Genomic DNA, 17,355 nt, shown 5'->3' with positions numbered 1-17,355 from the left:
TAAGAACCCAGTATCAGCCTATCAAGTGTATACTAATCCAGTTATGCCCCTAAAGAAAAAAAGTTGAACAGCTCAAAAAAGCCATAGTGCCATTTTTTTTTCGTTTTTTGTGCATGTACGTATTGATAAATCCTTGAGGTGCCTTTAACTATTAGGGCCTGAGGCAGCCTTGCCTAGTCTAAAGTGACTTGAACAACAACACATACGTCTACATGAGATAAGACACAGAGTATCAAAGAGACGAAGATGTTGTTTGGGTAGAAACTCGCCCAAACACACCAATGGTTTCATAAGGGAGGTTGTTGCAATGAACTGTTGAGACTGTACCTTCAATGGCTGCCTACGTATCCAAATCGTTCTCTGGAATCAAGTCTCTCAAATGAACGTAGTTCTTTGTTTCAGAGGAATGGGGTATTTATAGGATAATCATGATAAATATTATTTCCTTTATTGCTACATAATCTTCTGTAATGATGTAAAGTTTTAATATGGAAGCGTATCTTACCAAATATATTTTCTAAATCTGAAACTGCTATATCTAGCTTATGATGCCATAATTTTGGGCAGACAGGCACGCCATAAAATTAGGCGGTAGTCACCATATAAAATTAGGCGGTAGTCAGCACCATAAAAATTAGGCCATTGCGTGCCATAAAATTGGGCAGGCTGGCACGCCATAAAATTGGGCGGCGCATAATTTTGGGCGGCGCTGGCACGCCATGATTTTGGGCAGCGCACATAGTGGTGGGTGGCGCTATAACGGTACCCAACCCAACGCCGATTGTTTATGGGGGTGCAGATATGGTGGCACATACACCGCCCCCTCTTTGCCGGATGGAACTAGTTCCTTGTGGTGAAGAATAATAAAAAAAACTAGCTCGAAGAGGATGTGACGGTGGACGTTAGCTAAGGTACTTGACCCTATCCAAAACTGACCACATCCAAACGCTACGACTCTCGAGTGGATTGTGCGATTATTAGCAGGAGAGGACGTCAAATTTAACTTACCATATATAGCTATTAAGACCCATGCAAAATCTCACTGCTCTTAAAATGGGTTTAATAAGGTTGGCATGTGCGAATAGGAAGTTTTGGATAAAAAATGGGTTTAATAAGGTTGGCATGTGCGAATAGGAAGGTTTGTATAATAAGCAACCTTTGGCTATAGAAGTTTGACTCAATATTTTAAGAAATAAGAAACAATAAAGGGTAAATATGTGGGGTATAGAAACATTGATCTAAGGGTTGCTTATTAGAAGGATAGGAACGTGAAGATAGAAAGTTGCTCCCCATGCCTAAGTTGTGAGAATCATAAGAAGCTTATATAACGAGGGTTGTTTCACGTGTATTTCATATCATAGTGATACTAAGAAAATTGAGGGCGTGGTAAGGTTTCAAGACACACGTACAGGCCACAAAGTTGTGCCGTCGAAAGATATTATACGACCATATGGTGCTTGTGACAGAGAATTCTGGGGAGGTGAAGGCTAAGGTTGGCGTTAATGGGGCCAGATGGATGATGACTAGCTTGTCGGGCGAGACGCTGCAGCGCAGATGGGCAGAGCGCTCTTCCTTACCCACAAATAAATTTGCTCGAAGTACTACCGCCAGTGATCTGAAGAGAATGTTCCACTTGAGGAACCTTTCTGTTGAAGAACTCCCCGAATTTGACAGGGGACACGTGGTGAAAGAAAACGAGTTGGTGGTGACGTTCGCACAGATGGAGTATGGGTTGGTGCTTCCCCTTGACAAGGAGATATCTCGGGTATTATCTGTATGGCGCATTGCTCCGATTCAGGTGTCGATGTCACTGTGGTTAGTATTTTCGCGGTCACGCACTTTGGCTGAAGTATATCGTTGTCCTTTTGGGGCTGACGAACTGATGTTGTTAATTCGTCCAAAACGTACGGAAGAAAAAGACGGGTCGATAACATATCACGTAGAATGGGTGTATCAAGATATGAGATTTAGAAGGCTCCCAAAAGGGTACTTTAACTGGGACAAGTATTGTTTCTTAGTACGAGGAGATTGGAATCCTCATGGGTATCGCGTTCCCAATAGAATCCTAAGTATGAAAAGATTCATAACTACATGCTTTATTATAGATATATATTAATTATTGTTACTTTTTATTTTTAGTGATTTGTCTGTTTGTTTGTACTTGTAGATGAGCGACCAAACATCCTGAGAGCTGACGTGAGTCAAGAAGCTTTGGATAACCTTCAATTTTACTTCAGCAAGGATTGAGACGAAAATATTTTAGAATTGTCATGGCCTAATGAAATAGTCCCTGGCTGTCATTATGGTGAAGACAAAAGGTATGGGCGCCCGCTTTATGTGCCGAAGAGCCTTTATGGAACTAAGCTATTAACTGCCAAGCAGCCAGAACTTGAAGCTCAAGGTCAAGGTACCGAACAACATCAAAAAGGGAGAGATTCCCAAAGGAGTATGTCTCCGAGTTTGGACCCTCTTTCGAAACCGAAAAGGAAAAGATTAAGTAATGAAGAGGAATTGAATGCACTGGAAGTACTTCATAAAGCCTCCGCTGCTGTAGAACGAAGGAGCAAGCGAAAAGCCGACAAAGGATTTAACGTGAACCTGCAACCCGAAGTGGTCACTGTCGATGAAGGCGTGAAGGTTGACACAAACGGAGTTAGTTGTGGTCAAGTTGCCGAAGATGCAGGGTGTCGAGTGGACTCTACTGTTATGAGCAATGAGGCTATAAGGAATGGTGTTGCTGTAAGTGAAAAAGGGTCTGGAACCATGGAGAAACATTCTCAGTGTACACGACCAAAACATATCCATGCCGCCCCCAATCATGCTAGTGAAGCTAGAGTTATGCAAGACATGTCTAGTGTCTCTTTACGTGCTGGAAATATTACACTGGAGTCGTCCCTAAATAGCGTCCCGATGGTCTTTCTTGATGATGACGTGATAGATGCGTTGAAGCCAGCAGATGACATAGTTTTCTCTAGCGAGATGGTCGAAGAGTATATGAATAACCAATTTGCCTCGGAAATTTGCTCAAGCAACGTGAAAAGCATAGGGGAGACGTCAGAATTGTGTATCATGGGAATGCAGAAATTGCAAGAGGTAAAATGGATATATAAATACCAATGTACTCCCCGTGTCTTTCTTTTTGTATAAATTTGAATTTTTGGACCTTATTTACAGGCTAGAGAGAGTTTAGCTAAGCTGATGGCAGTGTTGGGCCGAGAAAAGGAACTGACTCCAACGCCCTTGATGATGGATGTGTTATAGAAAGAAAACGAACAAGCAAAGACCGAGGCTGTTAGGGCGGACGAGGAGGCACTGGTCCTGAAGGAAAAATTGGACGTGTTGACCTTTGAAAAGGACGGTTTGGTGCATCAAAATTCAGAGATGGCGCAAGCGATCATGGGGAAAGACAAAGAGTGTAGGAGAGTTATCCGAGAGTTGCGCAAGGAGAGAAGTACACAATCTGAATTGAATAAAAAACTCTCATCAGCCTTGCTTGAGAAAGCTCAACTTGAGGCTTTGACGAAAAAATATGTTAACGATTTGAGTGGCGCTACAAGGTAATCTTGAATGATGCCTTGCAACATTATACTTCAATGTACAATTGCTGCCCGAAAAAGGAGATTTGTGGTGTAATCGCGATGCCAAAGCCTTTGAGGATGCAATTGAAGATCTTGGACTTGAAGATGGAGCAGGAGGCCCTCGAAGTTAACGGGGATGACTCACGCTCTCCTGCTTAACGTGGCATTCTACCATATTCTATGGGCAGCATTAGTAGGAATTTATTATCTATAGCTGGATAGGTGTTTGAAATGGCGTTTTCATGTTTAGTTATTTTTGTGTAATATAGTTTGGAAAAAGAGATTAATAAAATAACCTTGTTGCTCCACGTATCTCTTGTACTGCAAGTGCTTGCATATACTTCCGATTGATTGATCATTGTTATATTTATGCAAATGATTTTTCAGCAGGAAAACACTCTTTGTAATATGCAAAGTTGATTGGGAGGTGTGGACTACAGGAAAGCAGTTTCCGCATTAGGTGATCGATCATATTTATGCAAACTGTCCGAGGTCAAAATCGTTACCTCACAATAATCGGCCTAATTATAAGGGTGTATGTACAACATGTTTTATATGTTAACTATACAAGTGAGCATAAATTATTTGGTCCAAGTTGTAGTTTGAGCTGGTGAAAAAATGGAACAACTTGTCTTGTTCGGTGCCTTATGTAGAGCTTGCTTGCTTGCAATCTTGACTCATTCTCGTTTATAAGAATGGATATTAGTCTCAAAGTTCCGTCACTTTGTAGAACTTGCTGTTGGAATCTCCAAGTGTATTTCAAAACACTTGTGTGTTGTTTAGTCCCACATTGGTGAACCACCACTAGCAAGTGAGGTATATGAGGTGAACCTCTAGCATAAGGGCGTGCCCTTAGGGTACAAAGGCTTTTGTGTTAGGAGGGAGGACTCACCCAAAGCCACACCCGCACCGAGCCGAGTCGCGTCGGGCTCGGGCTTGGGCTGGGCTATCTAGTGGGTAGTGGTTTATCAATTCCCTAAACTGGTTTTTCCTTTTGCAGCAAGTTTCGGCTAGCTAAGAGTTCTACTTCTAGTTGGTTTTGTGAAACCGACTTTGAGAGGTTTCCTTCTCCCATCTGGTAACCGGATCATACCTCTATATAAACACTGCTGTGTCTATAGAGGGGAGGATATATACAGAGAAAGAGAGAGGTAGAACTCAAGTAGAGAGAGCCAGAAATCGTCCTGCTGCTGCTGTCTCCAAAAACCAGCGAATTCAATCCTTTACAGAAACAGTAACTCGTGTTTATATAGAGGTTCACAGAAAACAGAGATTCACACATATTCTTCTTCTCTTCTTCCTGTCAGCCGCCAGAGAGAGTTATATCGCCGTTCTAGAGGGTAGTCTGTTCTAGTGCAAAGTCAGGCTGCTGTTAACCATTGAATCCTGTGAGGAAGACGCCACTGTTGCCTTTCTGCACCATTGGAAGGGGCGAAATCTTTCCTTAAGGACAGCCTAATCCGCGCCTTGGTTATTACCTTTGATTCTGTCCTTGTCTTCTATTGTTTTCTTTTATCTGCTTACAACAATCTTAAGGAAAGATCAATATGTCTACACCTGTTGATACCACCGATCAAAGAAACCAATTCTGGAGCCATGGAAGTTACTTCGTCTATGAGAGATGCTGCACCTCTATTGAATGCTCGCAACTTACCCAATGTGTCAAAGATTGAATCCTTTAACGGTTCACACTTCAAGAGATGGAGAGAAAGGGTGTTCACAGCCCTAGATGTACTCAACTATGCAAAGTATCTCACTGATACAGCACCCGTGGAGGGTTCTAATGATTTCGAAAGGAATCAAGCTGCTTGGCGTAATGGGAATAAGGTATGTCGTCATGCTATTTTGAGTACCTTGTCCAATGAAATTTTTGATATTTATTGTTCAAATAAGAATGCACATGATATATGGGAGAGTTTGAACAAGAAATACATAATAGAGGATGCTGGTACTCAGAAATATGCTATTGGGACTTTTCTAAAGTTTCATATGAGAGAGGATAGAGATGTAACGTCTCAAATCCATGATTATCATGTGCTGATTAATGATTTGAAAACTGAGGGTATTAATTTACTCGAAACCTTTGTTGCTGGATGTTTGATTGAGAAACTCCCTGAGTCTTGGAAACACTATAAGAATAGTATGAAGCATAAGCGTAAGCAGATGACTCTTGAGGATGTGATCATTCACATTCACATAGAGGAAAAGAACAAGACTCGGGATGAGGTGTTGTCTAAGGAATTCCATTCTAAAGCCAATATCATTGAAGGTAATCCCAAAAATCTAACAAAACCTCTAAAAAGCGTATAATACAAAGAAAATAAGAATTTCAAAGTCAAAGGCACTTCTTTTAAAAGGAGTGGTACTGGCAATGGAAATTGTTATGTTTGTGGTAAACCTGGACATAGGGCTTTTCAGTGCAGGCACAAGAAAGACACTGATGATCCTCCCAATGCTAATATAGTTGAGGGAGATGACATAATTGCTGCTGTAGTGTCACAAGTGTTCATAGCCACTGGGAAGAGGAACTGGGTACTAGATTCTGGTGCCACCCGCCACGTCTGTGGTGATGTTGAAGCCTTCTCAGACTACATACTAGTGAAAGATGAAAAGGTCTATATGGGTGACTCAAGGTCTGTTCCTGTTGTGGGAACAACAGTAAGGTTCTTCCCGGTTAACTTCGGGGAAAACCCTTTCACTTAGTAATGTTCTTCATGTTCCTGAGATTCGTCAGAATCTGATTTCTGTGTCCTTACTGGGAAAAGCTGGAGTCAAGGTGACTTTTGAGAGTGACAAGTTCGTTCTGTCTAAGAATGAGGGTTTTGTTGGTAAAGGTTATTGTAATAATAGTGGTCTTTTCATGTTGAATGTACTAGATAACATTATTATTAATAAGAATGATTCTGCTTCTGCTTATTTGCTTGACTCTTTTAATATATGGCATGGTAGACTAGGACATGTGAATGTTCAGTATATGAAGAGGATGAAAGCATGTGGTTTATTGTCTGATATTTCGGATTTTTCTAATGATAAATGTGAGATATGTGCTGAGGCTAAAGCCACAAAGAAACCCTGCAGAACTGTTTCTAGAGATAAAACTGGATTATTAACTCTTATTCATACGGATTTGGGTGAATTCAGAAGTACCATGTCTAGAGGGGGGAAGTTTTATTATATTACTTTCATAGATGACTTCTCTAGGTACACCATGGTATATTTACTTAGAAACAAGCATGAGGCAGGTGAGATGTTTCTCAAGTACAAAGCTGAAGTTGAAAACCAAATTGATCAGAAGATCAAAAAGACTTCGGTCTGATAGGGGTGGAGAATATGAGTTTAACCCCTTCCAGGACTTTTGTGACAAGAATGGCATTATTCATGAGACTACTCCACCATACTCTCCTGAGTCTAATGGAGTAGCCGAACGAAAGAATAGAACTTTAAAAGAGATGATGAATGCTATGCTTGTAAGCTCTGGAGCTTCCCTGAACTTGTGGGGGGAAGCAATCCTATCTGCTTGCCATATACAGAATAGGATACCCAACAAGAAAAGGGGAATAAGACACCATATGAGTTATGGAAAGGTCATGTACCTAACCTGACATACTTAAAAATGTGGGGGTGTCTTGCAAAGGTTCTTGTGAATGAACCTAAAAAGAGAAAATTGGGACCTAGAACTGTTGATTGTATGTTCATTGGTTATGCTCATAATAGTGCTGCATATAGATTTTTAGTAGTAAAATCTGATAATAACCTTGTCGATGCTAACACTATTATAGAGAGTAAAAATGCTAATTTCTTTGAGAATTTGTTTCCTTTGAAAATTGGCATTGAGAGGTTGGTTGCTCCTAGTGAACAACAATCAACAGATCCTGAATTTTCTGAACAAGAAATTCGGAAGAGTAAAAGAGACAGGAAATCCACCAATTTTGGTGATGACTTTTACACGTTTCTTCTTGATGATGATCCTGTGACGTATAATGAGGCAATCAGTTCTCGAGATGCACCTTTCTGGAAGGATGCTATACACTCAAAACTAGATTCGATTATAGCTAATCACACATGGGAGATAGTTGATCTACCTCCTGGGGCGAAACCTATACGTTACAAGTGGATCTTCAAAAAGAAATTGAAACTGGATGGTTCTATTGAGAAATACAAGGCTAGACTTGTAGTCAAGGGATTCTCCCGCAAAAAGCATTGACTATTTTGATACTTATGCTCCTGTAACTAGGATTTCTTCTATAAGAGTTCTAATGGGCTCTAGCTGCTATTCATAATTTATTTATTCATCAAATGGATGTAAAACCTGCATTTTGAATGGTGATCTTGATGAAGAAATATATATGATGCAGCCTGAGGGTACGATAGTACCAGGGAATGAGCATAAGGTATGCAAGTTAGTTAAGTCTTTATATGGGTTGAAACAAGCGCCAAAACAATGGCATGAGAAGTTTGACAGTGTCATGATGTCTCATGGATATCACATAAATGATGCTGATAAATGTATTTACTTTAAATCTTTTGATGTGAATACATATGTGATTATCTGTCTATATGTGGATGACATGTTAATCATGAGTCCTAGCCTTGATGTTGTGAGAAACACCAAGATGTTTTTATCCTCCCAATTTGAAATGAAGGATTTGGGAGAAGCTAATGTGATTCTTGGAATCAAAATCATCAGGAACAGTGATGGCTATACGCTTTCACAAGAGCATTATGTTGAGAAGTTTTTGAAGAAGTTTAACTTTTATGATAGTAAGCCTGTGTCGACACCTTATGAGGCAAATAGTGAACTTCGGAAAAATGCTCAACATGGAGTCCTTCAGTCTAGATATGCCCAAATTATTGGTAGTCTCATGTACTTGATGAATTGCACTAGACCTGACATTGCTTATGCAGTTAGCAGGTTAAGCAAATACACTCATTGTCCTAGTCAGGAACATTGGAGTGCATTAGAGAGATTAGCCAAGTATTTGAGAGGAACAATGAATTATGGCATACGGTTTAGACAAACTCCACTTGTGATAGAGGGTTATTGTGATGCAAACTGGATATCTGATTCACATGATATCAAGTCCACTAGTGGTTATATTTTCACCCTAGGTGGAGGTGCAGTCGCTTGGAAATCTTCTAAGCAGACCTTGATAGCTCGTTCAACCATGGAGTCCGAGCTTATTGCTTTAGATAAAGCAAGTGCTGAGGCTGAGTGGCTTAGAAACCTCTTGGCATATCTTCCTATTGGTACAAAACCGCCTCCTGCTGTACCTATGCATTGTGACTGTCAGGCCGCGATAGCAAAGGCAAAGAGCAAATTGTATAATGGGAAAAGCAGACATATTATTCGCGAGACTACGATCTATAAAGCATTTCTTTGGAATGCGGAGTTGTGGCTCTAGATTATGTGAGGTCAGAGTTAAATTTGGCCGATCCTCTGACAAAACCGCTTAACAGGAGACAAGTGGTTGACACATCGAGGGGGATGGGACTTTTGCCTTAGATAGAGGGCGACACTAACGGCAACCCCACCTATGTGATTGGAGATCCCATGAATTAGGTTCAAAGGGAAAAACAAGTCACCTCGTCGCTCTGGTATGCTATTGTCTTTCTTTGAGACGTCCCACCCTATGACTAGATAGCATTTTTGTATACTTTGTATAACTTGAATAGCAATGAGAAAAAGGATGAGTTATTTTACTCTTAATGGAATCCATAGTCCTTATTTTTTATGAGATAGTGTATTCTAACTGCTATGTACACTTGATGGATATCCACCTACGTGAATGTAGAACTGGGTCGGTTCTTATGAGTATTCAGGCAAATACTCTAGAGCATTCACATAACACAATAGCAAAGGGCCAAAAAGCAAACAACCGAAACGGGCATATAATGAAAGAGCAATGTGGGTGCATGTCCTCTATTTTACTACAAGTGAATGTTGGTTCAAAGATTTTTTAATCTACCACTTTCACGTATTATAAGACATGTTACCCTATGACTGGTTCAATCCCGAAAAGCACCAGTATCTTATGCATTGTTTTTTCGATTCTCTCTGGCATTTCGTTAACCCATTTCTTTTGTAATATCCTATTCCAAAATAGTGGGGGACTATAAGTATTTTGAAATAGTGGGGGATTGTTGGAATCTCCAAGTGTATTTCAAAACACTTGTGTGTTGTTTAGTCCCACATTGGTGAACCACCACTAGCAAGTGAGGTATATGAGGTGAACCTCTAGCATAAGGGCGTGCCCTTAGGGTACAAAGGCTTTTGTGTTAGGAGGGAGGACTCACCCAAAGCCACACACCTATAAATCACGCCAAGCGTCGCCGCCTTCGGGCTCACCGGGCTATCTAGTGGGTAGTGGTTTATCAATTCCCTAAACTGGTTTTTCCTTTTGCAGCAAGTTTCGGCTAGCTAAGAGTTCTACTTCTAGTTGGTTTTGTGAAACCGACTTTGAGAGGTTTATATAGAGGTTCACAGAAAACAGAGATTCACACATATTCTTCTTCTCTTCTTCCTGTCAGCCGCCAGAGAGAGTTATATCGCCGTTCTAGAGGGTAGTCTGTTCTAGTGCAAAGTCAGGTTGCTGTTAACCATTGAATCCTGTGAGGAAAGACGCATGCTTGTTGCCTTTACGCACCATTGGAAGGGGCGAAATCTTTCCTTAAGGACAGCCTAATCCGCGCCTTGGTTATTACCTTTGATTCTGTCCTTGTCTTCTATTGTTTTCTTTTATCTGCTTACAACACTTGCATCTATGTAAGTTTCAAAGTCAAGACTGCATAATCAATGTATACATACTGCTACCCTGCTAGGCTTTTTAAGTTAGTTTTTGGTGATTAACTTATATTTCTTAGTATCTTTGCAGTCGGGATTCCTATTCAACCATATATCTGTTCAACAACTAAATTTTTTCATTACTGTGGCCCAAACACTATCGTGCATCCTTGGCCAAAAAAATATATATGTTTATCGATTCTACTAACTTTATAATGGCTTGAGTATCAAGTCTTCTTTGCTTTGATTTCTCGATCAACAATTAATTGGTTTTGGGAAATTCATCTCTTACAACTAACAATTAAAAGATGAATTTGAGGGTTTTGGAAAATTAAACTTTGGGAATAAGAAGAAGTATTACAACAAAAAATTAACTAATAAAATAAAGACAACGATAACAATATGGAAATGATATGAAGAAGAAATTGAAGCAGAGAATCTCTAGGGTTGTTTTTAATTTTAGTCGTTGTGTGTGTGTGTGTGTGTTTTTTTTTTTTGGTGAATGGGTCATGGGTTTTTGGCAGGTTTAGGGCTTTCCAGTCTATGTTGGAGACATGTATCGCAGTTTTTCTCTCCTCTTTCAAGTTGAGATTTAATAAGTAAGATCCCACCTGTGAGAACCTTACTATAAATTTAGGGTGTAACAACGCTGTCTACCAAAACAAAGAAAAATTCACTAAACCCTTAATATTCTAATACTTCTACAAAATCAGCTCGTCCATGCATTCACACCACATCTATGTGGTGTTTGAAGTTCATTTGTGAGCCAATAGTTTTATGATTTTGCAGTCCTTTTTTGGGGCAATTTAAAATAATAATATGAAACTCACTCTTCCTTTGGAACAATGGGCATAAACGCGTAAAAATGGCGATGAATTGCTACCAGTAGCAAGGACTCCTTTGCCCATAAGTCCATGCCACAGTAGTGCACTGAACATAATAAATTCATCAACAGAGGAAGGACATTAGAATTAGAGTATCACTCAAGTATAAATGCCGTTTCAATCTCAATGAAAATTTTCTTGCCTGTAATAATCAGGATTGGGAACAAACGTTGTCGTGTTGAGGAGACCATAGTTCCCACCAATTAAAGTCTGTCTACAGTATACTTTAGTATTGTACTTGGATGCCATCCCCAATTGAGACGGTAATAACATGCATGTGGAATAGTTTGCACAAAGAACACGCCTGGTAATGTGTTGAGAATTCTCTAATTAATAAAAACAAATATGAACTACTCAACCAATTTACTGTAATTGAATTGAATGAGCAGAAAATAACATAATGAGTTTGGGAAAAAATAAAACCGGACATTGTAACAGCTTGCTAACATGTTGTTATTCAATAATCTTGTTGAACATAATGTAACCTAATTGCCATCATCATAATTCTTAACTATCATCTAACCGTATCCACTAATTATAGAAATCAACTATCCACTGGATGGGATAAACCCCAATTATTTATACTAATGAGCAAAGAAAAAAAAATATTGTAGAAGCAAGGAAGAACTCATCAAGTTTGTAAGAGGATGCAAGAACTTACAATAAGGAATCTGTCACGCCCCGAGACCCATCACACATCCCGAGAACGTGGAGATGAATCTCGAGGCAGTCACTATCACAATTCTATTGAAATTTCGCCAAGTTTTCTTTGTTTAATAAACGTTTCGTATACTCAAAACCTGTCAATAACCTGTAAATCTCATAATTCACCCTTCCAACAACCATATATATACTACTCTTAACTTTATATAAGACAGGGATATATCTGCATATCTACAAAACTGTTTAAGTGAGAACCGTTGCCCAAATACATCGATTATTACATCAAAATGAACTGGCTCTCTATATATACAACAAAATGAACTAGACTCTCTCTATACAACAAAATAACTTGACTCTGTCCCTAGTCAAGCATAGGGGAAACCACCCAAATCCCAATAACCATCGTCACTAGTGGTAGGGATAGTCTCCTCCGCAACTGGTTCGTCTGAAAATGTTAATGTAGGATGAGCAAAACAACTATGCCCAGTAGAAACACACATAACCAATAAATAGTCTACTTATAGCAAAACATTTAAAACATGCAGGTTTTCCATAATAATAATCCAAATATCGTGACTATATAATAAATCACTAACTAGCATAAATCATATCGGCATGCTTCTTTAATACTAAAAATAGATTTTTCACAATCATCATACAACTATTGTGGCGCTGCATCCTATTAGAATGGTGAGGGTACGACTGGTACTCAGCCCCAGTCACAGGCATATCTCGGTTCAGTACTTTCCAGTGTGAACCATGCACCGTTATTTTCCTGATTTTACCGGCAGGGAGCTGAAATGCCATTGTTGTGTTCGTACACACAAAACCCAAAGCTTTTAGGGCTCAGGTGGGCCCTGTGACCACGACCCCCATACGGGTTGTCACCTAACTTACGGTGGTCAACCGTTCGACGACTGGAGACTGCTCAGGATCCTAACACACATCCAGGAGTAGACTAAACTCTCACTCCTCACGTCTAAACCTCACACAAGCTAAGCACCATACAGTGTGACACGTACAAGCATGGTTATCTAGAAAAGTAGAAAAGGAATTCCCGGACTACATCCTGTGATGCATCCCTTTAAAGATGGCCCACTACTTCGAAAGGTGTACACCACAGTTGTAAATCCTAGAATGAACTGCCGTCTCCGGAAATGCGACAACAATTCCTTCTTTATAGGAATTCACCAATTCTTTTCCAAATCCCCTCGTGATAAGATTAGTACTATATACTCGTATTACCGGTTATTTCAAAATACTATAATTACATATTTAGTTTTCCATTTTAAACTGCTGTTCTGTATGTATGAGTTCTTGGATTTCCAACCGTCGATTAAATACAACCTATGACTCCCAAACGGGCCAGTCATAGTAAATGACAACCGATGATTCCCAAACGGCGAATCATCGAAAATAACAAAAACTATATCCATGGAGCAATCCATAACCTCACACATATTTACAAACAATCGGGTAATCCATACCCACATAACAAAATCCATCTCTCTTTCTCCTTCCTGAGACAAGAGACGACAACCCTTCCCAAAACCAGTTTTTGCTCTTTTAACGAAAGAAAACAATCTCCACTACCCCGATTTCACAAACTCATTTTTCACACAAAAGCTATCCATAGATTTAGTTTATATCGAGGAAAACTACAATGCAAAACATGAATATCACATATACATGCATGGTTGATATGCAAACTATCTCTTACCAATTTAAACAAATCAAATCATGCATGAAAATAAGCATGCTATATATTGGTATATAGGTTCCTACCTTAGCAAGCTCCGTTTCTCCTCAAGTCCCACTTAATCGAATCCACTCGCATTTACTCCTATAACATCATATATATAAGTAGGCTATTAAAATTTATCAAACTAACGAGAAATTCTTATCTAACACAAGCCGAGAAGAAATCTCAACGCTAAGAATTTGGTTTCAGGTATCTTTTCCTATAACTACTGTTAACAGCGCTACAGGCCATTTCTAACACTGTTACTCTGACAGATCTCTGCAGTCCATTTACAGCCACTGTAGGACCTTATGCCAACACCAATCATATCGATTCCACTAACAATTAAGATTTTCTTCCCAACTCCAACTACAAACAAATTCCACACCCTTCCATTCACATTAAATCTAGTAATAACTAAGTGTGTGTTCTTTCTCATTCAATCAGTAATCAACATGCTCTCAAACAAAGTATAGAACTAACATAAACTTCTCTAAAATAAAGTGAATCTATAATAATTCTTACCAAGACAATAAAAATAGCTCCTTAGCTCTCTTCTCTACCAATTCCACTCAACTCTATCTTCTCCAAACGGCTACTGTCGAAATACATCACCCCCAATTCAATTATTTCCATCAATACATCAAATCCATCGAAATTGAAGCTAAATATCTATTTGAGACGAATTTAAACTCACCTTTCGCTGTGCTACGACGCAATTCCAAGAAATTTTGAATCTTCACACTTGAATCTAGTGTTTCTAAGGATTAGGTGTGAAAACCTTAGGTTTGGATCAATGAAATTGGGCGAATTGGGTTTTCTCTCTCCTAGGGTTCTAAGTGGTTGGCAAAATGGAGAGGAAGAAGGAAAAATTGGTGCGATAATTCTTTTGGTGCGATTTGGTACGATAGTTTGGGTATTAGCTAAGTTCTTTTGTAATAAGACTATCCTACCCTTACTTTGTTAGCTATTATCAATCAAGGCTTGCTCCCATGCTCTCGCATGTAACGGTCTAAGTTCGCGCACGTTATCCAGTAATTACTAAGTTGTCATCAATGACTTGTCCAGTTCTAAAGTTTTCGGGTTTACAGGCGACAGACTCGTATTGACTATGCGAGTATTTAGTTATGCACACACAAATTTACCATGTATCGAATTATTTCATCCCTTATTATTTATCTCCTTTTCGATCTTCGTATATTCTAGGTAACTAATGATATGAAATCTTAGAATTTTACCAAGTGGTTTTCCTGAACTAACTTGGTTTCTCAGTCGGTGTTAAATTAATTTATGTTACGTCAGACTAAACGTCTATCCGACTAGCCACGTATGAAATCTTCCCTAAGGTTCGAGTGTCTTTTACTAATTTACCCTTAATAAGAATTCAGGACTTTACAGAATCCGTATATATGTTGGTGTTAGCTTTGAAATATCCACCACATTATTTGCTGAGAATAGAGATCCCAAAACTAATGAGCAAAGAAAAAAAAATTGGAAAAGCAAGGAAGAACTCATCAAGTCTAAGCCCTAAACTGTATGAACCCTCACTTTGCGTTACATACAATTTGCACTTTATGTGTGCAAATATGCTCTATGCACTTGCCCCATTCATTTACAAGTTTACAACCCCCATACATAGTTAAGACAGTACACAATAAGACGGTAGTCTAGCTAATACAACCTCCACTTACTGATACAAACACAGTAATTGATTCAGGCGCATGTAAATAATTCATAATATTGCAAACATAGCACCATTTAGAAAAGAATAATAAATCATGTCCCCCAAACCATTACTTAATCTTTAAGTGAGCAACAACATACACACGATAAGTAATGACCATAAATAAGGCACACATTACCAATTCGACTCAACTACGATAGACAAATATGAAGATGGAGATACTTCAGGTCAGTTCATCAACCTTCAAAGAAGACGTCAGAATTACAAAAATTGTGGTTGTGGTTGTGTGCGTGTGCGTGTGCGTGTGCGTGTGCGTGTGTGTGTGTGTGTGTGTGTGTGTGTGCGTGTGTGTGTGTGTGTGCGTGTGTGTGTGTGTGCATTTTTTTCTCCATCTTTCTCGTAATCCTCCTGTCCCTGTCGACGTGGACACCCTCAATGACCTCTAAAAGGGACTGCTGTTAAGTCTTAAGTGAATACCATAAAGTCACATTGATGGGTAACAACATAGACTTCACTGCTGCAACCTGATTTCTGTTGCTTGCTTTCCCCAATGCCTGGCATACAGCCACATGTATTAGATACCTAAACAATTACCCCTTCCTTTAGGTTTCTTATCACATTGTAAACTGTGCTGCTTGCAAAGATAGCGTGCATTTCACCCCTTCTAGCGCTGGACACCTGATTAGATGATTCTAAAACGCAATCACTTTTGGCCACGCCAGGATCATATCAAAAGGTTTGAAAAACATAAATCTCTTCATATACCAAAATGAGTTGAAGTGTTGAACAATTATACTGATAATAACTTTGACTAATGTTAGATACCCTCTGTCGATCTCTTTACCACTATGTGATTGTGTTTTACTGGATGCTGGCTATGTTTCATCAGTGTCCCTCCTTATCTTTTTTGAATTAGGCTTTCCTCTGTGGCTGAACTCTTGTACCTACATCAAACTCCTTAGACTCTGAACTTTTCTCCTTCTGTGAAGATGCAGCTCAAACTCGTATTGGTTTGGTTTACTCTGTCCTCTGTGTTCTCTTCTTCTCTTTCTTTATCCGATACATGAGCTTCTTGTGCAGCTGCAAAGACAAATTCTTTTGTCTTTTCAGTGTTTCCTTGTTTCTCTTCTCTCCTTCCATATACAACACCATCAAATTTGTTCTGAACTCCGTTGCTGAAAGCAAATTCTCCCACCTTTTCAGTGTTTTCATCCTTCTCTTTTCTCCTCCCATATACAACACCATCAAATTTCTTCGTCTTTTGAGTGTTTCCTTCTTTCTCTTCTCTCCTTCCAGAAATCCACTACCCAAACTCACACAAACATTACCCAGGTCCTAAAAACACATATCGAAGAAGAAAAAGTAACAATTAACTTGAGATCAAATTGAAACTCAATATATAACAAATTTAACCTAAAAAAAATACCTTCATCACCAGAGAAATTGTACGTATTAATAAACCAAACCCTTTTTCATTTAGTCATTCATCGACTGGAGAAATTGTATGGATTCAACTACACTAAAGCAAAACCCTTTTTTGTTTTGCCTTTCAAAATCTGTTAAACATTAAGGATTGAGAAGAGATAGAAATCAATTTTTAGAGAAAGGAGAAGGAATATGTGAATTGCCATCTTTTCTCGTAATATGTCACCCTCTAAGCGCTAGGCCTACTTGTCAGTGTATTTATACTGCTACCGTGCCCATCGTACTTCTCTCCCCGACCACCTGCAAAAATACAAATACATTAACAATATTAACGTAAGCAGAAAACAAACATTGTATAGATTGTGGAGTTTTACAATTCATGTAAGAATAAAAGAAAAAAAAAACTTGATAAAATACTTCAGCAAATGCAGCACGTTCACTGGTAGAAGTAGTTTGTATCTTATCCATGTTGAGGAGAAAATGGAAAACAATAAAAATTTTATGAGAACATGGCAGACTACAAAATATTGATAATCAATAACTTGTTGAGCAAAAAACAAAATAAATATGACTGCATTGAATACTAATCACTAACAACA

Source organism: Coptis chinensis, chromosome 2 (genome assembly GCF_015680905.1).
Source record: "Coptis chinensis isolate HL-2020 chromosome 2, ASM1568090v1, whole genome shotgun sequence".
NCBI lineage: Eukaryota > Viridiplantae > Streptophyta > Magnoliopsida > Ranunculales > Ranunculaceae > Coptis > Coptis chinensis.
Note: the sequence above shows the minus strand (reverse complement) of the source record.